The sequence below is a fragment of the Podarcis filfolensis genome (genome assembly GCF_964270895.1).
Source record: "Podarcis filfolensis genome assembly, chromosome: 11".
NCBI classification, from domain to species: Eukaryota; Metazoa; Chordata; class Lepidosauria; order Squamata; family Lacertidae; genus Podarcis; species Podarcis filfolensis.
This window is the reverse complement of record NC_139613.1, coordinates 49,757,674-49,781,632: the sequence shown is the minus strand read 5'-3', so window position 1 is coordinate 49,781,632 and position 23,959 is coordinate 49,757,674. Positions and strand designations below refer to the sequence as shown.

The window sequence follows — 23,959 nt, the reverse complement described above, 5'->3', positions numbered from 1 at the left end:
AACGGCATTTCCATGTGCTGCTCTGGTTCGCCAGAAGCGGCTTAGTCATGCTGGCCACATGACCCGGAAGCTGTACGCCAGCTCCCTCGGCCAATAAAGCAAGATGAGCGCCGCAACCCCAGAGTCGGCCACGACCGGACCTAATGGTCAGGGGTCCCTTTACTTTTATTAGGCATAGTACCCACCAGTCACTGTTGGACTATAACTCTCATCATCTTTGGCCATTGGCCATGCTAGCTGAAGCTGATGGGAGTTGTAGGCTAAGTCACCTGGAGGGCTTAAGGAAGGTAAACAGAACCTGTTTTGCAAACAGAACTGTTCAACAGCAATGACACATACTTCCAAACAGCATAATATGCATTTTTCAAGCCACTACATAGCTATTACTAAGACAACTCTTCCTTCAACACTGGTAAAAATGTAAAGGTAAAGGACCCCTGGACAGTTAAGTCCAGTCAAAGCTGACTATGGGGTTGCAACGCTCATCTCGCTTTCAGGCTGAGGGAGCCAGCATTTGTCCAAAGACAGCTTTCCGAGTTATGTGGCCAGCATGACTGAACCACTTCTGGCACAATGGGACACCGTGACAGAAACCAGAGTACATGGAAACACTGTTTAACTTCCCGCTACAGTGGTATCTATTTATCTACATGCACTGGTGTGCTTTCGAATTGCTAGATTGGCAGGAGCTGGGACAGAGCAACGGGAGCTCACTCTGTCGCAGGGATTCAAACCGCCAACCTTCTGATCAGCAAGCCCAAGAGGCTCCGTAGTTTAGACCACAGCGCCACCACTACCAAGAGATGTCAACAATTTCAGCACAGCCCACACAAGCAGTCGCTATCTCCACAGCTGGCTCCCCCATGATTCACCCTGTGGATTGCCTCAGAAACAGTGCTTCCCAAACTTCGGTCTCCAGTTGTTTTTGGACTACGACTCCCATCATTCCTAGCTAGCAAGACCAGTGGCTAGGATTGATGGGAATTGTAGTCCAAAAGCAGCTGGAGACCCAAGATTGGAAAGCACTGCCTCATAGGGAAAGATGCTTGTTTTTTCTCGAGGACACTTTCAAATCTCAAAGAGAAGCCTCGATAAAACTTACATTGCTTGCCATACACAAGTACTGGCTAGGCATATCTACTCTGTCACGTTGTTCAATTTTTATTTTTATTTTTGGAGTAGGAAGAATAGATGAGAGGTCAATTGAGGTGAGCGTACGCGAGGCCTGTGGCACCTAAAGACAAACACAGTGACGTCCCCCAAGGAGTCCCCATAATGCAGAACTGTGCTTGTGGGTACAAAAATGCACGAAGCTGACCTTTGCTTTCCAAAGTCAGTGTAAGCATAATTTGCAAGTGATGAATTGCAGGCTTTAAACGAAACTTTGCCAGAACCTCTATTATGAGAAGTGCTATTAAACTTGAGTGTCCCACATGGACTCAGGCTCAGAAGTGCTTTGACAAGAAGTGCCAAATTAAATAAAAAACCGAACAGCACATTATCTAAATGAAAGTGACTTCCACAAATTCCATGGGCTGAGATAACTACTGTATTCTGACTAGCTATGAGCGTTATGAAAATAGGCAGGAGTGAGAATTATAGAAGTCCCTTAAAAATTATGCCTCTCCCCATGGCATGAATGAAACTCAGTTAATTCACATTGCAACTAAAAGAGTACAACCAATATCTTCCAGGTGCTATGTTTAAGTTTCACACATACACACAAAATTCAGATACATCCGGTATGAGATACATTGCTGAAGTAAATATGAAATGGCATTCACAAACTAACACTTTTATTATCGATGAGAAAAGCTGCAGCTGCTTTGCAATCATAAAATTAAGTGCCTTATTGTATAAAATGAGATTTTTTAAAACACACCCACAAACCTAGTCCATATCTGAGACACTGAAGAGCTATGCTATCCAAATGCAATTTATAACACTTCGTATTTATTATTGTAATTGGCTTGCAATTTAGCCCTCTACCTAGGTAATCAGACAGTTGTAAACACAGCTGCATTTTTAATGCATAGATAACTTTGTGACTGTCACTGTAGGTCTCACTGCTTCTCCCCAGAAGCTGGTTCAGGAATAGAAATGACCGCATGCTTGCTGAGCACTGCAATTTTGGCTATTATGAGATAGGCCATGCTCTAAATCTTGAGCAACAGGTTTAAATACTTGGAGCTTCCTGCTAGAGAGACTTGATTCATTTTAGCACTGACCATATACCGTATTTTTTGCTCTATAAGACTCACTTTTCCCCTCCTAAAAAGTAAGGGGAAATGTGTGTGCATTTTATGGAGTGAATGCAGGCTGCGCAGCTACCCCAGAAGCCAGAACAACAAGAGGGATCGCTGCTTTTGCTGCGCAGCTATCCCTCTTGTTGTTCTGGCTTCTGAGATTCAGAATATTTTTTTCCTTGTTTTCCTCCTCCAAAAACTATGTGCGCCTTATGGTCTGGTGCGTCTTATAGAGCGAAAAATACGGTAGTTTCAGAGCTGTCTGCTGTGTCTGCTCTGGTCCTTTGATATTTTACTGTCCAAACTGCACCCCCAAACTGCTTCTTGTGACCCATGTTCACAAGAAAACTGTGTATTTGCTTCCACGTGAATTTCTGTGGTTGACTTCTAAAGAGAGTCACAATTATTACTGAGAGCAGTCAAAGCACCTGCTCTCAAAGACAACTGCAAGCCACCCTATCTTTTTTGGCAGCCATCAATGACTGCCAACTGGAGCTGTTTTTTTTCCTCCACACGGCAGCTGAGATCACCTTCTGAGGCCCTTCTTCATGTGCCTCCTCCTCGAGAGGTCCAGAGGGTGGCAACATGAGAACAGGGCCTTCTCTGCAGTGGCTCCCTGTCTGTGGAATTCTCTCCCCTGGAAGGTTCACCTGGCACCTTCATTATACACCATTAGGCACCAAGCAAAAACGTTCCTTTTTAACCAGGTCTTTGGCTGATCTGATTGACATCCTATGCCCTTTTAAAATGTGGGGTTTTGGGGGGAGTGGGTTATTGTGCTGTTGTTATTATTTTGATTATGGATTTTGCAGTTTTATATTTTGATTTTATTCTGTAAACCACCCTGAGACCTGTGGGTATAGGGCAGTAAATAAATCCAATTGATAATGATGATATTAATGGTCCCAGCAGTACCCTGGAGAGCAAATCTGCTGTGCTTTTCCTCTGCATGGCACTGTTGGGGTAGGGCGAGATAGCGTGCTTGCTGAGAGTGAGTGTTTATGCATGCTACCGAGTCTCTCTGTTCCCTCCACTGTGTGCACATGATGTGTCAGTTTGCACATGTATGACATGCAGGCACAACTGATGGCATGCAGTCCTCAGTGGGCTGACCAACACTCAATGTGGCTGGGCCCCCCAAAAAAAGTTAGCGACCCCTGCTCTAGACCCATGGGCACAATAAATGAAAATTTGTAATTTGAAAAATAAGCTAGTAATGTTCCAAAAAACAAACAAACCCAAAAAAACACCCTCTCCAACGTACCTACATGGACTTGCTGGGAGCCATAGAACCTGAGCAATGGGCCTAGCAAGTTACAAGCTACTTATTGCCATCACCTCTGTGGAATTTATCATATACATGGCAAAGGTAAAGGGACACAGATGGTGCTGTGGTCAAAACCACTGAGCCTCTTGGGCTTGCCAATTGGAAGGTTGGTGGTTCAAATCCGCACGATGGGGTGAGCTCCCGTCGCTCTGCCCCAGCTCCTGCCAACCCGACAGTTCGAAAGCACATCAGTGCAAGTAGATAAATAGATAGCTCTGCAATGGGAAGGGAAACTGTGTTTCCATGTGCTCTGGTTTCCGTCATGCTGTCCCATTGTGCCAGAAGCTACTGTTAGGTCCATCATGAGACGTCTGCCAGCTTCTAATCAGCCCTCAAGCAAGCAAACTTGCCTTACTATCACTCTCTAGCATCCCACTGCCAGAGGATTGCCTCCTTTCATTCACCAGTTTGCCTCCTCCAAGTGGGAGAAACCTGGGCAGTGCTGAATGTCACATCCATTGCCAGGTGTGTCCTGTTGAAAATAAAAAAGGGCTTTCCCCTTGGCCTGTCTGTATATCCACTCAGTTGCCAAGTGCTTTTGTGACATCACAAGAAACTCACAGCCAATGGCAGCAGCTGGGGAGGCATCATCTTCATTGCTTTGAGCCTCACAATGGTGGGTGAACCTATCAGTGATTGTGTGCTTGTTTATTTGGGGCATGGGTGGTGCTGTGGTCTAAACCACTGAGCCTCTTGGGCTTGCCAGTCAGAAGGTCGTGGGTTTGAATCCCCATGAGAAGGTGAGCTCCCGTCGCTCCGTCCCAGCTCCTGCCAACCTAGGAGTTCGAAAGCATGCTACTGCGAGTAGATAAAGAGGTACTGCTGCGGCAGGAAGGTAAACGGTGTTTCTGTGCGCTCTGGTTTCCGTCACGGTGTCCCATTGTGCCGGACGCAGTTTAGTCCTGCTGGCCACGTGACCCGGAAAGCTATCTATCGACAAACACCTGCTTTCTCGGCCTGAAAGCAGAGATGAGTGCCACACCCCATAGTCGATTTCAACTGCACTTAACTGTCCAGGGGTCCTTTACCTTTACCTTTTACCAAAGCACAAAGAGCAGGAGAAGCAGGAGAAGCATAGCAAGAATGTCTATTTGTGGCATCCCTGGTTCAAATAATCTGAAGGAGGCAAGCTGAGAAAGGCCTTTTGTGAAGACATTGTGATGTCACTGTCATTGTAAGTACTGTAGAAAGTATTGAGCTAGGGCATGGCTTTTTATAACTTAACCGTCCAGGGGTCCTTTACCTTTTTCCTTTCTTTTTTAACATATACATGGAACTTTTATTTTTACAAAGAACCTCACAGCCTTTATTGTACTTAGCCCTTGCAACATCACAATGAGGACATGATTTTGTTTGTGGGGAATTGAAACTCAGAGAGAGCAACTTGCCCACACAGTGAATTAATAACGCAAGTGGAACTTGCATCCAGTCCTTCCAAAAACTCTCTTTTCCAATGGACCACTCTCCCTGGCACACAATCCCTAACTTGAGAGCAGGAGCAAGGGGGAGGAAATGCTAGAAAAATAAGTTGCAGCGCCCTGCCCCAGAAAGGACTGCCCACAATACCATCCTTACCTTGAATTATGGTAAGGAAAAAGCATACAAGGGGGTTGGGAAAAGGTCCGTTATTTCAAACAGGACAAGAGGCATATTTTTTATTTTAAAAACTCACAGCTTGTTAAAAGAATATACAACAGACACAACAAAGTATTCCAGACCAGACACAAAGTCAGATCAGGTGTGCATCCCCTGAACTTTTGCACTAACACATAATTATTTCTGATACTAATGGAGATGTTTCCCTAGAAGTTACAACATTCCAGTACATGCGGTTAAAAAGGTCCTTTGCCAGCAACATTATATTTTGGGTGTAGGAGACTTAATGTCTTCTCTATAGAGATCTTTAATTTCAAAGTACTGTACTGGGCAGAGAGAATAATGAATGCTTTGAGTAACGCAACTAGTAGTTTTCCAAACATTATACCTACATGCAATTACATAACTTACATTAGGCAACCTAAACAAATAATTACGTTTAAACTTTCCATTCTAGTCTTAAATGTCAATGTCTCTACTGTTCTGTCCTCGAGCATTCCCACAGGATCTACTAAGCGTAACACCTGAGTATGTACCCTACTGGGACAAATCTCTTATTCACCAGAGAAAAAGAAATCTGCAGGTGGTTTTTGAAGGTTAGTTGTATCTTTACAAAGTTGCCTTACTGTATTTTTGAATGGCCACATGGTAAACTGGTTCTGCAAACAATTTGTAAAAGCAAAGAATCATCATTTGAACCACAGTGGCTTCATGCAATTGCATGAGGATGAAGAGGGGCACACAAAAGATTGCAAAGGAATTAGGGAGAAATCATCACTTGATATGATTAATGCACAGTACTTAATTACCAAGCATAAGGCATGGAAGCAAATGAAAGTCTCTGGCCACTGTGTTTTGCATAAGCATCTACAATCACAGTGGTTAGACAAATTGCCACTGTTGTACCAAAATTCTTTCTGGCATCAGGGATCATGAAATCTCCTTCGACACAAAAAGGGGAATGTGAACTACACAATTCTCACGAACGTACCTTGTAAACCACTTAATATCAAGTTCCTTTCAGAGAGTTAGTAACTGCATTCTAACTTCTGGGAATCCAAATTCAGTGATGGAATAAACTTTTAAAAATGAGACAGAATAAAGCACTCTTAAGATTTGGTCATTTTAGCTTCAAGTCTACAGTACTGTAAATATATTTTGGAGGGAAAGTAGCAAAGTGTTTATTTAGTCAACAGTTTTCCTTATCTAAGTGAAAGGCATCAGACTAATACTATTTTAGGTGAGGAACATGAAAGCTGACAGAATTGATTAGCAGAAGGTAAGCCTACCCAGAGGTTTATTTTCTTTTAAAGTTCACTTAGCACTGGTTAAGTATCGGAGGACAGAAGCCTTTGCAGATCTATTGCAACTCGCCCAGAGATCTAGCAACAGATCTCAATCTACCTGACCATTCCTGGTTGTCACTAATGTAAAGGCTATGTATAAAGCAATCAATCATGACTTTGTAAGGTGCTGGGTAATACAGGAGACAAAGGCTTATGGGTCAGATAATGTCTCCTCTTCCGTAAAACAAAAAGTAAAACATTCTACAACTAATGAAGATCGACAACATCAACATTCTTATGAACAAGCTAGTTTTCAAAGCTGTCTAAACAAGTACAAAAGATTATTGTGCTCGATTGGAAGAAAGAAAGAAAGAAAGAAAGAAAGAAAGAAAGAAAGAAAGAAAGAAACCAAAACACACACGCAATAGTTTGTTTTATACAACAGTTTTCTAAACATCGGTGGAAGGGTTTTGCTAAATATTTTCTTATTTCATTCAATATATACATATGCCATGGCATATACCTATATTAAAATGGATGCAGAAGAATATGAAATACTACCTGCCTAGCACCACAATTTCCCTATCTGAAGAATTGTGTACTTCACAGATTTGGGTTGCTATGAAAACTGAACCTGAGAGGAAGAGTGGAAGAGAGAAATTCATCTGCAAGCAAGAATTACACAATTAATTATAACCTTATAATACATTAGTATGTTTAGAAGCCACGTGTGACCTCTAGTTATTCCGCAAACAAATGGCTTGCTGTCTCTGGATCCTGTTTTATACAGAGAGAGAACAAATGGCTCATTGTTCTGCCCGAAAATAGTTGCAGAGAATTAAATATTTTATCCCTACTTGTGTCATAAAGTACTACTATTGTACAAGTACTCTACTGTGAAGATACATTAGATAAGATTTGGAGCAAGCAAAAATCAATCATCTTGACGTCTAAGGAACCACTTAAGCTAAATGTTCAAGAAAAAGAGCCACATTAAGTCTGTAGCACCAAGATGACAAATATATAATTAAAATGTTGTGGCACCTTTGAGGCTAACTGGTTTATATGCGGGCTGAGTTTTTGCTGGTCAATAGCTTACTTCATCAGATGCATTAAGCAGACAGACAAGATCATAGGCATAAAGGTAAAAGGTAAAGGATCCCTGGATGGTTAAGTCCAGTCAAAGGTGACCATGGGGTTGTGGCGCTCATCCTTCTTTCAGGTCGAGGGAGCCAGCATTTGTCCACAGACAGCTTTGTCCACCGACAGACCATGTGGGCAGCAGGACTAAACCACTTCTGGCGCAACGGGACACCGTGATGGAAACCAGAGCGCATGGAAATGCTGTTTACCTTCCCACTACAGTGGTACCTATTTATCTACTTGCACTGGTATGCTTTTGAACTGCTAGGTTGGCAGGCGCTGGGACAGAGCAACGGGAGCTTACTCCGTCGCAGGGATTCAAACCGCCAAACTTCTGATTGGCAAGCCCAAGAGCATGGGTAGGCAAACGAAGGCCCGGGGGCCTGATCTGACCCAATCGGCTTCTAAAGCCGGCCCGCAGACGGTCTAGGAATCAGTGTGTTTTTACATGAGTAGAATGTGTCCTTTTATTTAAAATGCATCTCTGGGTTATTTGTGGGGCATAGGAATTCATTCATTTCCCCCCCAAAAAATATAGTCGGGCCCCCCACAAGGTCTGAGGGACAGTGGACCGGCCCCCTGCTGGAAAAGTTTGCTGACCTCTGCACAAGAGGCTCAGAGGTTTAGACCACAGTGCCACCCATGTCAACCTGGACAGCTTTTGACAAATCAAGTTTTAAAAGTGGAAGTTTAAGAAGAGTTTGGATTTGATATCCCGCTTTATCACTACCCAAAGGAGTCTCAAAGCGGCTAACCATCTCCTTTCCCTTCCTCCCCCACAACAAACACTCTGTGAGGGGAGTGAGGCTGAGAGACTTCAAGAAGTGTGACTAGCCCAAGGTCACCCAGCAGCTGCATGTGGAGGAGCGGGGAAGCGAACCCGGTTCCCCAGATTACGAGTCTATCACTCTTAACCACTATAACCCACTTGCCAGAGCACAGAGTGTCACATGGATGCAATACACACACTGTAAAGCTGACCAGCATGATGCAATTAATGAATTAATTCAGATTCTAAATCCCCCTATATCATCAACTACCCTTCTAAGTTTTCGTTTAACTAGCATGACACACATTTAACTAGCATGACACACATTAAAAAGCATGGAGCAGCCTGAGGATGCAGCTGAATGGAAGAAACACAGACTGTCCCTAGCACAGTCACAATTACTTGGTGGCAGGCAGAACATTTTCCAGTGAACAGCAGAAGCAGTAATTATTATTATTATTATTATTATTATTATTATTATTATTATTAATTCCCCGCCCTCCCCAGCCAAGGCCGGGCTCAGGGTGGCTAACAAGCAATAATAAAAACAAGTTGAATGAATACAACTTAAACACAAGATTAAAATACAACATTAAAATATTGAAACATTAAAATATTAAAATGCAGCCTCGTCACAGGAGGAGAAAGGAAAAAGGAAAAAGAAAGAGAGGGAGGGAATCAAATTGGCTCCAAGCCAAAGGCCAGGCGGAACAACTCTGTCTTACAGGCCCTGCGGAAAGAAATCAGATGTGGGGATGTGGCCACTTATTCAAAGCCCTGAACGAGCCCTGTAAGGAAAGTTTTTCTACTGATACAAAGATTCAGCATGAAACTGGGAGCCAATTTCAGAAGTGGTCCAGACATTGTAAGCTTTTATATCGGGCAAACAGCCAATATTCAATTTGTATATGTTCTCTCTATCACAAGCCACTTTGGTTGAGTGGCTGGGCAACACAGTCAGATGGGTGGCAAATAATTTTATTATTATTATTAGCCACCATGGTGGTCCCAAATCCATCCCAAAATAAATATGGCACAAATTGAAGTAGTAAGCTACCATTAAACAACCAAAACTAATTCTAGGGCACACCAACATCCAAGAGATCGTTTTATTTAAGGTGTATCAGTAATGCATCAACCTCATACTTCATTTCTAACCCTGATATGTTAATCACCTCTGAAGAAAGGAGACCATAACCGCTTAAGATGTCAATGCAAATCTCATTTAAAATTCTAATACAAATAAGCTTAATAGAGTAGTAAAGACGCCACATTATTGATCCAGCTTCCAAACAATTAAATAAAGTCATCCTTGATTTGGGATTCGAACAACAGCAAACCAAGGAAGGGAAGGATGAAGCAGGTGGAAATCATATATTTTTAAAAAATAAAGCCAAACACTATCAACAAGAGTGACAACCAGTAGCCTCGGTCACAATTAGTGGTTTATTTACAAGGCAGAGGTTAATTGATTTTATGTCCGCAATCCATTTTCCATTACATGCTTCTAGGGGACAATATGGCATTCACTCATGAAAATGCTAATTATACCGATTTGTACCATGTCAACATGTTATTTTTATTTCTCTTTAAAAAAAAATTGTGCAGTAAGAAAGAATGCATGCCACCCTGAAGAGATACAACAGGGAACTAGACATCACTGATTTTAATAGGTCTACTCTGATTGCAACACTGGGTTGCTTTTGGCTATGCCCAACTCAAAGCAGACCCACTGAAATGAATGAATCTGAATTAGTGCTACTCTGACCAGGCCTCTGAGTCTGAACACTGTTGCTACATTTGCCTTTTGGTTACTTAGACTGCCCTTCCCTCTCTGCTGAATTCAGTCAAATTTTCTCCCCCTTGTCATAGGCAAGGAATACCATGACAAGATGCTGAAAAAACTCCTGCTGTCTTTCTGTCGTGACAAGGCATGAGGAGCCTATGCTCATATAATGGCAGTTCAAGTGAAGCAGGCTGCAGGAGAGCTCTGGCGAGTGATATGGGGGTCAGCGTTCCTGAAAGGCCACTAGGCAGATTGCTTTATCTTGCTGCAGGGATTTGGTATGGAATTGCTTATAAGTCTTTGTACCAGAGCAAAGTTGCTTGCACTGGATTTCGGACATCTGATACAGATGTGCAGTGACCCAAGAACCCCCGTTCTCTTTGTTCTCCTTTTAAAGGCAGAAATCCTGTGCCCAGCTACTCAAGCTTATTAAATCTACCAAAATAGAGAACTGTTGCCATACCCTAAGTTTCTAGACCACCTTGGCTGTGAAGAGAAGTTTGAGGGTATGTAGACAATATCCACAGAAGCCTCAAAAAAAAAGTTTGACCCAAGTTTTTAAAGGGGGGGGAGGGAGCTAGATTTCCTGGATAAGCACATACTAAGAAGCTATGCAAAATGCATTTTGCTTTTGGGTTTTCTTGCAACACAAATAGGATTCTCTCCCCCCCCCCACACACACATTTGGCATAAGCAATGTTTCTTTTCTGGGGGGACACAGAGGTACACATACCCCTAAATCAGGCATAGGCAAACTCGGCCCACCAGATGTTTTGGGACTACAATTCCCATCATCCCTGACCACTGGTCCTTTTAGCTAGGGATCATGGGAGTTGTAGTCCCAAAACATCTGGAGGGCCAAGTTTGCCTATGCCTGCCCTAAACGTTTTGTGAATCTTTGTACTTTTGTCCATTTACTGTATTTATTTTTCCCTATTTGAACTATAAAATGGTGGCTTTCTTGAGTCAAAATGAGAGTACTCCTAAACATTTTTTTTAGAAAACAAGCACTGGGCATAAGGGATTGCCAGCACTGTTTGCAACAAAAACCTTGTGAAGATGACAAAGTTATTCCTTAGCAGGGGGCCAGGATTTCAGAAGGCACATTCGCATTTAGTATTGTTTTGAGAGCAGACAGATTCTCTCCCCACAGGTAACTAGTATCTTCTATACTTTTCCAGATGAAATTATTATCTGTTTACTACGATTTCTCTCTTTCTACACTAAGAAGTGGCTGTTCTCTACTCCCTTTCAACAACAATATGGAAGTTGCTGCATTATGTAAAGGCAATGCAAATTACCATCATGGAACTGCTATTGGGAATTTCTGAAACCAGAATTAGTAGCAGTTCAAGCTGCAAGCCAGTTATGAAGTGGGCAGAGTTGTCTTAACTGCAAAAGGGCTTAAAGGCTGCGATCCTAAGCATATCCACTTGGAAGTAAGCCTCACTCAACCCGACGGGGCTCACCCCTGAGAAAATAGGGTTATGATGTAAGAAAGTTTTATGAGGGCAAAGAAAGAGTGGGGAATCCACAGCCCTCAAAACTGGGAGCACAATGCAGCTGGACTCAACTTCCATCAGTCCAAGTTTGCATGGGCAATGGTCAGAGATTACTGGAGTTTTAGTTTAGCAATATCTGGAGGACTATGGTCTCCCTGCTCTGGCAGTGAAGTCAACACAGATAATTGCTGCCAGCAGAGAATCTAATGTTTGTCAATCAAGGAGACAACCTACTGATATATATAAGGACCCAGTCCCAAAAGTATATATTTACCTACTTTAAATTGTAGTGAAAAAATATTATTATTATTAAGGTAAAGGTAAAGGGACCCCTGACCATTAGGTCCAGTCGTGGCCGACTCTGGGGTTGTGGTGCTCATCTCGCTGGCGTACAGCTTCCGGGTCATGTGGCCAGCATGACTAAGCCGCTTCTGGCGAACCAGAGCAGCGCACGGAAACGCAGTTTACCTTGCCGCCAGAGCGGTACCTATTTATCTACTTGCACTTTGACGTGCTTTTGAACTACTAGGTTGGCAGGAGTAGGCACCGAGTAACGGGAGCTCACCCCGTCGCAGGGATTCGAACTGCCGACCTTCTGATTGGCAAGTCCTAGGCTCTGTGGTTTAACCCACAGCGCCACCTGTGTCCCTGCTATTATTATTTATTAATTAATTAAATTTATATACCACTCTTCATCCAAGGAACACATAAAATGACTTAAATGACTAGGAAAATTGATAAGACTCCTCAGTTGTGGAAGCATTTAATGACTTAAGGCTTTAGCACCCTCCCAATACTTATCTCTAACGCAGCATGCATGGGCAAAGAAGGAAATGTCAGTGTAAACCCAAGAAACAAGAAGACACAGAGCAAAATGCAAGGCTCTAAAATAATTGAGACATGGGGAAAATACAGTATGAGAGGGGCTTTCAATAATAGCTAAGGCCACGATCCTAAACCCACTTACTTTGGAGTCAGTTCTAACAAAGTCAGTAAGGCTTACTTTTGAGAAGGCTTACTTTAGGACTGCACTGAAGAGAACAGCTGAAAATAAGGTGACTCAAACGAACAAAAAGGGTTTACATAATAAAAAATTAAACAAGACATTATGGATATATGGGCAGGTATCAAATATTGATCAGCCTACATAACTCCATTAAGTGAATGGAAATTGAATGGGCAAAATTGTCCAAGAAGAAACTTTATGGCCTCATCCTGTTAATAGTATTAGTATACCATGCCAACAATATGCACGGCACTTTGCAGAACAAGAGCCAAAAGAAAGGAGCTTCCAATCTAAGATTTGCTACAGGTGAGTAATGGAGGGAATGGAAAGTAAGCAATGAATGGAAATGAAAAATGCATTTTTAGTTACATGTGTAGAAATGGGGCGGGGGGGGGGGAGAGAATCTGAACCTACCAAATAATTTATTTGTTTGTTTAATTTGTAGATCTCAGGGCAGCTCACAGAATAAAATGTGCATTTTCCAAAGCAATACATGAACCAAAACACAACCATTCATTGAAACGCACACTTTCAATTTTGCAGTGTAGTTCTCCAGCCATGGAATGTGTCCAAAAAAAAAAAAAATGCACATATTAGGGCAAGGTGGGCATAGAAGGAATATATGAGTGAAAACAATATACAAAATGCATTGTGCTAAGGGACACTGCCTTTGCAAAAACATGCACATTAGGGAAACTGCACACAAAAACATGTGTATTAGGAAAAATTCGCAGTAGGATGCTGGTTTAAATTTACGAGGATTTTTTTAAAAATAACTGTAAACAGATATAGAAACGTAGAGAACTGATTTAAGATTGGAAAAACGAAACAAGAAACGAAATTGTCACATTTCCCCATTTCTAGTACATGTATTTATGTTTACTTTCACTAGGGGATGACTAAGAGGTCGTGCCAAAGGATTCACAGAAAAGGTAGCTTTAAGGAGAGGTGGTACCATAAGTGCTCTGCAAGATGGGTCCACATTTAAGTGGGAAGTGGTGAGGAAAGGGCAAAAAATATTTAAGGGAGCTGGCGATATTTGGGCAGACGAGGGTGGTGGATCTGGAAAAGTGAAAGCCACAGAGCAGGAATATTTTGGGATATGAGCAGAGTCCTAAGAGGCACAAGGCAAGAGAAGGGTTTAAGGGCTAGGAGGAAGAGTTTATGGCATAATCTTTATGCCGCGTCCAGGACAAATAGAAACAAGGGCATTCCTAGGAGTTTTTCGACAAAGCACTTTCTCACACACAAAAGTGAGAAAAACAGTACCTGTACATTTGACCCCATATCTCAGGCTCTTCAAATCTACAGATTCCGCAAATCCTTAAAAACATACTCTTTTTTTAGAAGGTGAAAGCTGGCAATCTGGGGGTTATGGTTCATTCAGGGGGGCTATGGATGTCCATAGATAGCAAACCAGTGTAGGGATTTGAGGATAGCCTGGGATTTTAATGTGGCCTGAATGACTAGAGAGGTGAATTATTAGGAGCTGGGATAGCTCAATCAGTCGAGCAAAAGGTAAAGGGACCCCTGACCATTAGGTCCAGTCGTGGCCGACTCTAGGGCTGTAGTGCTCATCTCGCCGGCGTACAGCTTCTGGGTCATGTGGCCAGCATGACTAAGCTGCTTCTGGCGAACCAGAGCAGCGCACGGAAACGCAGTTTACCTTACCTATTTATCTACTTGCACTTTGACGTGCTTTCAAACTACTAGGTTGGCAGGAGCAGGGACCGAGCAATGGGAGCTCACCCCGTCGGGGGATTCGAACCGCCGACCTTCTGACCGGCAAGTCCTAGGCTCTGTGGTTTAACCCACAGCGCCACCCGCATCCCATAATCAGTAGAGTACGGTGCTCCTAAACTCAGGATTGTGGGTTTGAACCCCACATTGGGAAAAAGTTTCCTGCATTGCAGGGGTTTGGCCTAGATCATAGCTGTCAACTTTTCCCTTTTCTTGTGAGGAATCCTATTCGGAATAAGGGAATTTCCCTTTAAAAAGGGAAACATTGACAGCTATGGCCTAGATGACTGTCAGGGTCCCTTCCAACTCTCCAGTTCTATGATTCTATTTTGTTGAGAAAGCTCTGGCTAGAGGTGAGAGGGCTGTGTGAAAACAAGAGGATAAAACATCTCATCTTCTGAGCTGAAATCAAACCAGAACCAATGGTTAGTGATTAACATTCTACGCTATATCAGCTGAGCTACTGAAAGAGTGTGTGTTGACAAAACAGACATTTAGGATGGGGGCGTGACTCCTAAATCAATGCAGCATTATAGCTAGGGTGGGGGCCAGATTTGCCCTTTCACGAGAGAAACCAGGATGTAACACCACCAGAAAAAAGCACAGGTTTATATTTCCATGTCAGCAATAGATGCAGCATAGCAGTTTTATACAAAGCATGGGGCCAGAGAGGTGAAAGGAGGACACAACTGGAAATGACTCACCAAAAATGGCAAGCTGAAGACCTGACAGAGTCACTTGCATAAGAACAACAACAAATACATAATAGTTAAAATCAAGTTTTTTAAAAAAAGAAATTACATTAGACAGGGTTTCTCTCCCCCGAAGGATGTCTCACCACAGGCAAGAGCAAACTTTAACAGCCATCACATTGTAGCTATAAGAAACTTTAAAGCTCCCTGTTACAGCTCCAACATAACATTGTTGCCAGCGAATGAGTTACCACAAACCGAAGTGATTCCCAGGTTTTCTTTTTGCCCAAGCCAAATATGTGCATTTATAACATGAGAATGGCCACACCAGTGTATTCCCTTCATTCTGCCCGATACAAGTGCTGGAAATGTCTACCCAATGGGAACCAATGTGGTATAATGGTTAGCATGTCAGACTAGGAGATGTGGGTTCAAATCCTCGCTCAGACATGATGCTCACTGAGTAAACTTGGGCCATTAACTGCTGCTCATCCAAACTAATCTAATAGGGTTGTTACACCTGGGGATTGAATGAGACAGAAGAGAACCATATCTGTTGCCTTGAATTCCTTGGCGGAGGGGAAGAATGGGGCTTAAGTACAATAAATGATAAATAATGAGTACAGTGGACAAAGAGAGAAAGAAGAACACACACTTGTACAGTCATGTTCATTCCAAGTACACCTGTATCATAAACAATATGAATCCATATATAAACATGATCTAGGAATGAATCTTGAAAATGAGTATAATCAAAATATTCCAGTTTCCTTCATTATTATTATTTTTAAAAAAGTATCCTTAAAACATGAACTCATCATTTAGAAATATCTAGCTTAGCATTATCACAGTTACCGCTTCTAGGTTTCAGTGCAGAGTAACAGGTACATTTCAATTATCTGTAGATATGCCTGTGCCATTGTATTTAAACTGCATCTCTTTAAGAAAAGGCAGGATTTGATTTGAAAGCACATTCACTTCAAAGCATGCATCACCCTTTAATTTACATCAGATTGGCCACTCTGGAGCCAGGATCCATGCATTTTGCAGCAGCTTGGAGAAATCATCTGTGGATGGGGAAACTCATCACACAAAAGGAGTCTCAATAAATTCAGGCCAAAATCCTAAATACACCTCTGTGTGTACTGAAAAGCAAGCCCCGGTGAGTTAGTGGAGATTACTTCCAGGTAAATGGATTTATGACTTACAGCCTTATCTGGAATGAAGCCTCATGAATCTCAGACAGTGATATCTTCCGAGTAAATATGAATGGGACTGAGCTGTTGCTGAATGTCGAGAGTTTTAAGCCAACTGGTAAAAATACTCATAGAAATTAATGAAAATAGCTCTTAGGTTAATTAATTTCAATGGGTAAAACTTAGTTGAATATCACTGAATATATATTCACTGGAATATATATTATAACATAATCAAATCTATTTTTATGGGGAGGTTTAGCAAATACTGTTAGCTAGCTTCCTCTCTTCTAAGCATTTATTTTAGTATATTGTTTTGACAGTGGGAGCTTTGGAAATTAAGCCTAAGGTAACATCTCTTTCCTCCGCCCTGCAAGATCTGTTTCTACTACACATGCACAAGCAGCAGCCTCCTGCTTCCATGCACTGCTTAGCAGTGCTGCATTACAGAGGCATTGCCACCACACCCTCTCTCCCAAGGAAAAACACACACCAAACAAACTACAGAAGTAAAGAAGCCTCCATTCGTCCTTGAGTCCAGGAAATAATGCTACTGAACAACCTGTACACACTACCTTCTCCCTCGTGACTATTACCTTCACCCAGAACCAGCAATTAAAAAATTTGCAACTGTTGATGTTGTCCACTTCCGTCAAGTGCACGCTGGCTACTAAAAGATCACACGTTCCCGATTTCCCAGGCAGCAATTATTGCAAGAACGAACCTGGCATCTTGAGACATTGTAAATAAATGGGAGGGTGAGTGCACCTTCTATCGCTTTAACCCCATAAGGAAAACGCAACACATAAATTCTGTCCATATTCTTCTCTGCTATTTGAGTGGGAGAGGAATGAGCGAAGACTCTCGCCCCTTTACTTATTGAGCCAATCAATGGCAGAATTCAGAGAAAACAGAAAACCATCATTTTCTTTCCAACCTCTGCATATACGAAGAAGACTCGATAGGGTATCATTTCCTGAAAATGGCAGAGGTGCCGACTGGTATGGCACCGCGAGACCTACCCAGCTCCTGGCAGCATGGCTTGCTAGCTCCATCCCCAGAAAGCACACAAAAATCAGCGAACGCTTTCCTTTTTTTCTGACGCTTCCCCCTATTGCCTCTGAATTCTTGTCGGGGTGTGCGTGTGTTTGGCATTTGAGACTTCACCTTCTTGCCATGTTATTTCCCATTCGGCACCCCTCCTTTCCCTTGGAAGGAAAGGGCAGCGCCATGGAGCCGAGGACGGATTAGGGGAAAAAACAAAACACCCAGACTTTCACCCCCATAGGGCTGCAGCCGAGAGTGCCTGGGTGTGGGGAGGCCTCGGACTCCACACCGCTGGGGAGATGCAAAGGTGGAAGGAAAAAAAACCCCACCCACCCCCGTCCCTCTCCCAGCTTCCCAAGAAGAGCACCTTATATCGCCAAGGGCTGAGCATTCTTGCAGCCACGATCCTTGCCCTGCGCCACCGCCACCTTTACGCAGCAGCCCGAGCGCGCCGCTCCATCAGTGCCTTCTCGCCGCTGCAGGCTTGATAGGCGGGATGCGATTGCGGGGGAGGGGAGGGGAGGGGAAGGCGGGGGGGGGGGGCTTACCTGGTCTCTCCGACACCACCCTCCTAAGCAATGGAACGCCCGGCTTTGCGGGGGAGGAAGGGGGGAAGCGTCCCTAACAAGGCGCCTCGCTCTCTCTCCGCCTGCCACTCACCTCTCCCTCTCCGGCAGCCTCCTTTGTCTCGCTCCCTTTCTGCACCGGCGTCCTGTCGCGTTTGGTCTCGGCTCCCCTCCCCGCAGCTCCGGGGATGGCGGAGAGGAAGCGGCGCTGAAGCCGACGCTGGCGAAGAGGCAGGCGGCCGGGGGGAAAGGAGGCGTCGCCGTCCCCGCTCGCTTCCTTTCGCTTTGCGCCCTCGGCTCGGCCTCGGTCTGCCTTGAGGGGCGAAGCCCGCGCAGACGGAGCAGCAGCCCGGGTGGCGGAGGGATGAGGCGGCGACGGCGGCTCCTGCTCACACTCCCCCAGCCCCGGCAAGCGGGAGGGTAGATGGGTAGGACCTCCTCCTCTTCTTCCTCCTCCTCCCCAACCCGCTGACACGGAGCGAGCGCCGGTCGAGAGACGCGCCTCGGAGGGGCTGCGAAGGCGCTTCGGCGGACTGCGAGGAGGACCGCGCATGAGCGGCCTGGGGTGACCAGAGGTGGGGAGGAGGCGCGCCAAAGCAGGGGGAAGACGGGGGAAGACCGGTCGGCTGGCTACGAGGGGAGGCGGCTGCTGTCCAACGACCAGCAAGAGGCGTCTGCACCACGAACTGAAACGGTTTTATGCTTGTTGTAACCTCGCCTTTCCCCTTCACACACACAGACACACACGCACACCAAAGGACTCTGGGAATTGTAGTTTGGGGGGAAAGGGTTCTCTCAGGAAACGCAATGTAGCAGCTGGTGTGGGTGGGTGTGCTTTCGGATAGGGGCAAACCGGTTTCTTGTGGTGCCAGTCACAACCTACCCGCCGCCGTTTCAGATATATCACTCGAGCTGGTGCTTTAGTTTAAATCAATAGGTGAAGGTAAAGGATCCCCGGATAGTTAGGTCCAGTCAAAGGCGACTATGGGGTTGTGGCGCTCATCTCGCCTTTTCTGGGTCATGTGGCCAGCATAACAAAACCGCTTCTGGTGCAACAGAACACACTGACGGAAACCAGGGTGCACAGAAATGCCGTTTCCTGCCACTGCTGTACCTATTTATCTACTTGCACTGGTGTGCTTTCAAACTGCTAAGTTTCCATGCAGGAGCTGGGACAGAGCAATGGGAGCTCACCCCGTCATGGAGATTCGAACTGCCAACCTTCTGATTGGCAAGCCCAAGAGGCTCAGTGGTTTAGACCACAGCGCCACCTGCATCACTTTAAATCAATAGATGAAATTCAGCCTATATGGCCCTGGTCCTCCCTTTACTTAGTGCTTTCTGGGTTGTCAGGTAAAGATGCCAGTGATAGCAGAAGCCGCAACCGGCAATATTTCTGCCATCAGGTCTACACGCTGGGCAACCCCTCCTTAAGCCATCCTAACTGTTGACCAGCCTCCCTGGCATGTCTTTCAGCTCCACCCTCCATTAGGGCTGGGTGACATCTGGTTTTGACATTGTGATATATCACCACCTCAACATCTCAATATACCAATACAGTGGTACCTCAGGTTAAAGACGCTTCAGGTTACAGACTCCGCTAACCCAGAAATAGTACCTCGGGTTAAGAACTTTGCTTCAGGATGAGAACAGAAATCGCACAACGGCGGCGCGGCAGCAGCGGGAGGCCCCATTAGCTAAAGTGGTGCTTCAGGTTAAGAACAGTTTCAGGTTAAGAATGGACCTCCAGAACTAATTAAGTTCTTAACCCGAGGTACCACTGTATATCATGATGTCTGGAGGAAAAAGGATGGACATACGCAGAGGCATTGAGTGGCTTCATGGTTTTTCCCACATTCTGTTTTTTGCATCACACATGCACATCGTGACGCATGATATATTGCCAGGTCAAAAACGATGAAATCGGTATCATGATATGGACTTCAAAGTGGTTGTGGATGATATACAGTTGTACCTTTACTTATGTATCCCTCCGGATTTGGGTTGCAAACGTGGCAAACCCGGAAGTATATATTTCTGGGTTGTGCCCTGCGCGCATGCGCAGAAGTGCTCTATTGTGCCGCGTGCGTGCACAGAAGTGGCGCCTCTGGATACGGACTTTTCAGGTTGCGGACAGACCCCCAGAATGAATTAAGTTCGTATCCAGAGGGTCCACTGTATTGATATATTGCCCACCCCTACACTCCATACCATACGTCGGCCCTTGATAGCTAGAATAGTTCCCCCTCACATCCCACCCCACAATTCTCTCTCTGTTTACATTCCTGTCCCATCTGCCTCAAGCAACTTACCCTTCCTTCAGATTTCTTTTTTTTAACCTGGCTCCCCACTCAGTCATGCTAGGATATCTCCCTAGTCCTCTGTCTGCCTACCCCCATTTGAGATTTGGATACCAACCAGTCAGCTTTTCCTTTTCACACAGAAGTTGAGCTGAAGACATTTTAAGGATTCTCCTTCCTTGGAGGTTTTTAAGCAGAGGTTGGATGGCCATCTGTCATGGATGCTTTAGCTGAGATTGCTGCATTGCAGGGGCCTGGACTAGAAAGGGTCCTTGGGTCCTTTCCAGCTCTAAGATTCTATGATTCTATGAACATTCTGTCCCACCACACAGACCAGCCAGTTGGTGTCTTATTACGAAGACTGTGCGTTGGTCAGCGTGCACTGATCTACACACATAAAACAAATGCACGCACAGGTGTCTTCCAAAAACCCATCCCAAACCCAAACCCCCCAAAAGTCGTGTGCCAATTGGCAAATGGTAATGGGGGCAGGACCGTGAAAACTCCCACCCAGAAACCTATGTCCCCACTGTGGAAGGGCGTGTGCATCCAGAATTGGCTTCCACAGTCACTTACGGACTCATTGTTAAAACTGTGTTCACGGCTACAAGCGATCGCCAAAGAACAAGAAAAGGAAGGTGTTTGAGACTTCACTTCCACAAATACAATGCTATATTTATAAGGTATCTGAAGAAGTGTGCATGCACACGAAAGCTCATACCAATAACTAACTTAGTTGGTCTCTAAGGTGCTACTGGAAGGAATTTTTAAATTAAATTAAATTTATTTTATTTTGTTTCTACTACAGCAGACCAACACAGCTACCTACCTGTAACTAATGCTATATAGCTATCCATGTAAGTTAAAATAGGTGCTACATGGAGGTCAAATAGAAATATGTCAAAGGAGAGTTTTCCTGGGAGTTGGTGGATTGAGCAAAGCAAAGGCTAGAAAGGAAGAAGCACCTGAAAATTGACTGCAGATCAAACCAATCAATGCATTTGACTATAATATTCACATGCCCACTTTGAGAACACAGCAATGGGTGACACTGTGCATAAGAACCACAGAGAGACAAATTATTGGAAGCCTTTCAGGGACAGCCCCTAGATGAACCTGTGGTGGACTTCCTTTGTTCATCCTAACCTCTTGGCTCTGAATGTGGTGCTCCTACTACAGACGATGTAAACTCTTAGGCAGAAGTTTCACAAATTGGAGATATTTCTGGAAAACATACAGAGGAAAAGAAGAGGATGTCAAGAAAAGTGAAAGAACTACTAGGTCTGCAGAAGAAGAGACTGTTTCAGTGGCAAGTGGTAAACTCAGTTTGTCAAAGCTCAAACTTATAAAAACTTACATACGGTCAACAATGTTGCAAAAGAGACCAGTTCGCTTGGCAGATATATCAACTGAACATGCCCCAAGCACCTGCACTTGAACAGCAGGAGTTGGTGACATTTGCAAAGCAAAAGGCATGCAAAGTGAGATTTTGATGTGCCTGAAGTTGAAACTTAAGAGACTTAAATTTTAACACCACAATTCACAATATTATTTGAAATGATTTGTGTGCGAAAACATGTTCTTTTGTATTTGAGAAAGATAATCAAAGATTCTTGTGTTACTTATTCTTGCAATTTAATATAAATCTAGCAAGTTGTAAGTTTGTAATCTAGCAAGAGGTGTAAGTTTGGGGCATTTCATTTTTTTTAATGAAATGACAGTTGTGGTGTGGACAGGTGTGGACAATTGAAGTTAGCCATTTGGGGTGGGGTGCAAGTTGTTAGTCTTGTCTATAGCACAAAATAATCTGACACTGGTACTGCCTCCAAGTGCCCCCCTGTTGAAGTGCAAACTTCCCAGAGTGGGCGGTCCTCTCTCCACCTTTTCTCAAATGGTTTAAACTGCACTTTCTCTTTTGCACAGAGCTGGGCATACGCGCCATGCTCAGGGGTCTGAAGAGGTGTTTCGGTCAGCAGACCCATAGAGAGTCTGTTACCTTGGCAGCCTGGGGTTCTTCCACAAGGGCATGGTGAGGTGATAGGATGTTCCTCTTCCATGCTGTTTCCGGCCAGGCTTATGGCTCTCAGACTCACTATTTAGCAGCCCAAAAGGCTTGTGTTTCGTTTTCCTGAGTGTGTTTTTGAGTTTTGTGTGGAAGGGTCATTTCAGAAATATTTAGAATGGCTTGCCGATGCTCGAGAAAGTGGTGGTTCTTTGCTTCCGATAACTTATAAATTTCTATACAACCCCCAAAGGCCCCAGCTAGCAAACTATCTCAAAGTTCTAGATAACGCTAAACACCGATGGGCATTTTCCAGGGCCCGCTTTAACGCTCTCCCTTCAGCTCTTCTAGAGGGAAGATACAATAAAATACCGATCGAACAAAGATTATGTCCCTGTAACAGCAATGAAATCGAAACCATTGGGCATGTCATCTTATACTGCCCATTATATCGAGACTCAAGAAAAGAGCTGATCGAACCGATTCTGAGGAAAATACCTCGTAGTACAGACGACACCTATATCAGACACCTCTTAGCTGACAAAGAGCCCGAAATTAACAGGCCCAGGGCAAAGTACTGTTACACTGCAACAAGAATAAGACGAGCAATGATGTCAACAACGGAGTTCAAATTGTAAACATCGAAGGAACGATAATAAACAGTAGCGACACCTGAATTGAATTTTTAAAAACTTTAAAAGTCGAAACCTGGTCATAAATATAAGCACCAATTCTGTGAATTGGCCAAATTTCTACTGTTATTTGTAGCACAATACTACTTTTAATGTCATATTTTTATAAATTGCTTCCTGGTCACTGACCGTATTAAAGATATTTGATTTGATTTGTGGTGGTTCTTTGCAATGGCTGTGTTCTCATTGTTCTATCAAAGAGACTCCATTATTTTATCAGAACCCTCCAAAGCCCCCTTCCTGTGCTACAAATAATGACATTGAGCAGAAGATTGTGTTGTGCAGACCCAGTCATTGCCATTATGATTTGATGTGTGCCTCCTCCTATTACTGGCCTCTTCCCGATGCGACAGGCACCCCTGTGATGTCACACACATGCGACTAAGCACCTCTGGTTGTAAGCTGCTTTGGGTTTCCTTTTGAATGGAAAGCAGTATAAAAATACATTACAGTGGTACCTCAGGTTACATACGCTTCAGGTTATATACGCTTCAGGTTACAGACTCCACTAACCCAGAAATAGTGCTTCAGGTTAAGAACTTTGCTTCAGGATGAGAACAGAAATTGGGCTCTGGTGGCACGGCAGCAGCAGCAGGCCCCATTAGCTAAAGTGGTGCTTCAGGTTAAGAGCAGTTTCAGGTTAAGTACGGACCTCCAGAACGAATTAAGTACTTAACCAGAGGTACCACTGTACATCCAATCAAGTGCATCTGAAAGAAGCAGGCTGCTTTATGAGGTGTCTGAGAGATCTGAAGCACACATAGCTCTGTGCTCCAACCCAAGGAAATAGCTTGGGAAGAGTGGCTGGGGTGGATAATTTCCTCACTCTGCCTAATGGCAGAGCTGGCCCTGGCCTGTTGAGTCTTAGGTTCTCTAACATCACAGAGGTGTAGAGCAGGCGTCAGCAACCTTTTCCAGCTGTGGTCCAGTCCACCATCCCTCAGACCATGTGGTGGACTGGACTATATATTTTTTTTTGGGGGGGGGTGAACGAATTCCTATGCCCCACAAATAAACCAGAGATGCATTTTAAATAAAAGCACACATTCTACTCATTGTAAAA

General features: G+C 44.1%; 1 protein-coding gene and 1 long non-coding RNA gene across 6 annotated transcripts in view; one reads left to right on the top strand and one right to left on the bottom strand.

Annotated features, from left to right (window-relative positions):
• The window catches only part of CDC42SE2 (CDC42 small effector 2), a 92,781-nt gene extending 74,134 nt beyond the window's left edge, over positions 1–18,647 (bottom strand). The window contains exon 1 of one of the 5 annotated variants that reach the window (XM_083577248.1): positions 17,997–18,647. The gene's annotated coding sequence lies outside the window, so the exon portion shown is untranslated. Of the gene's footprint in view, positions 1–17,703 lie in introns of all 5 variants that reach the window. The other 4 variants (XM_083577250.1, XM_083577249.1, XM_083577246.1 and 1 more) reach the window with 4 other exon arrangements.
• Positions 4,104–7,519, top strand: LOC310745084. Its single transcript, XR_014539913.1, has 2 exons — positions 4,104–6,448; positions 7,065–7,519. It is a non-coding gene; the product is annotated as an uncharacterized lncRNA (long non-coding RNA).
• Positions 18,648–23,959: the final 5,312 nt, after the last annotated feature.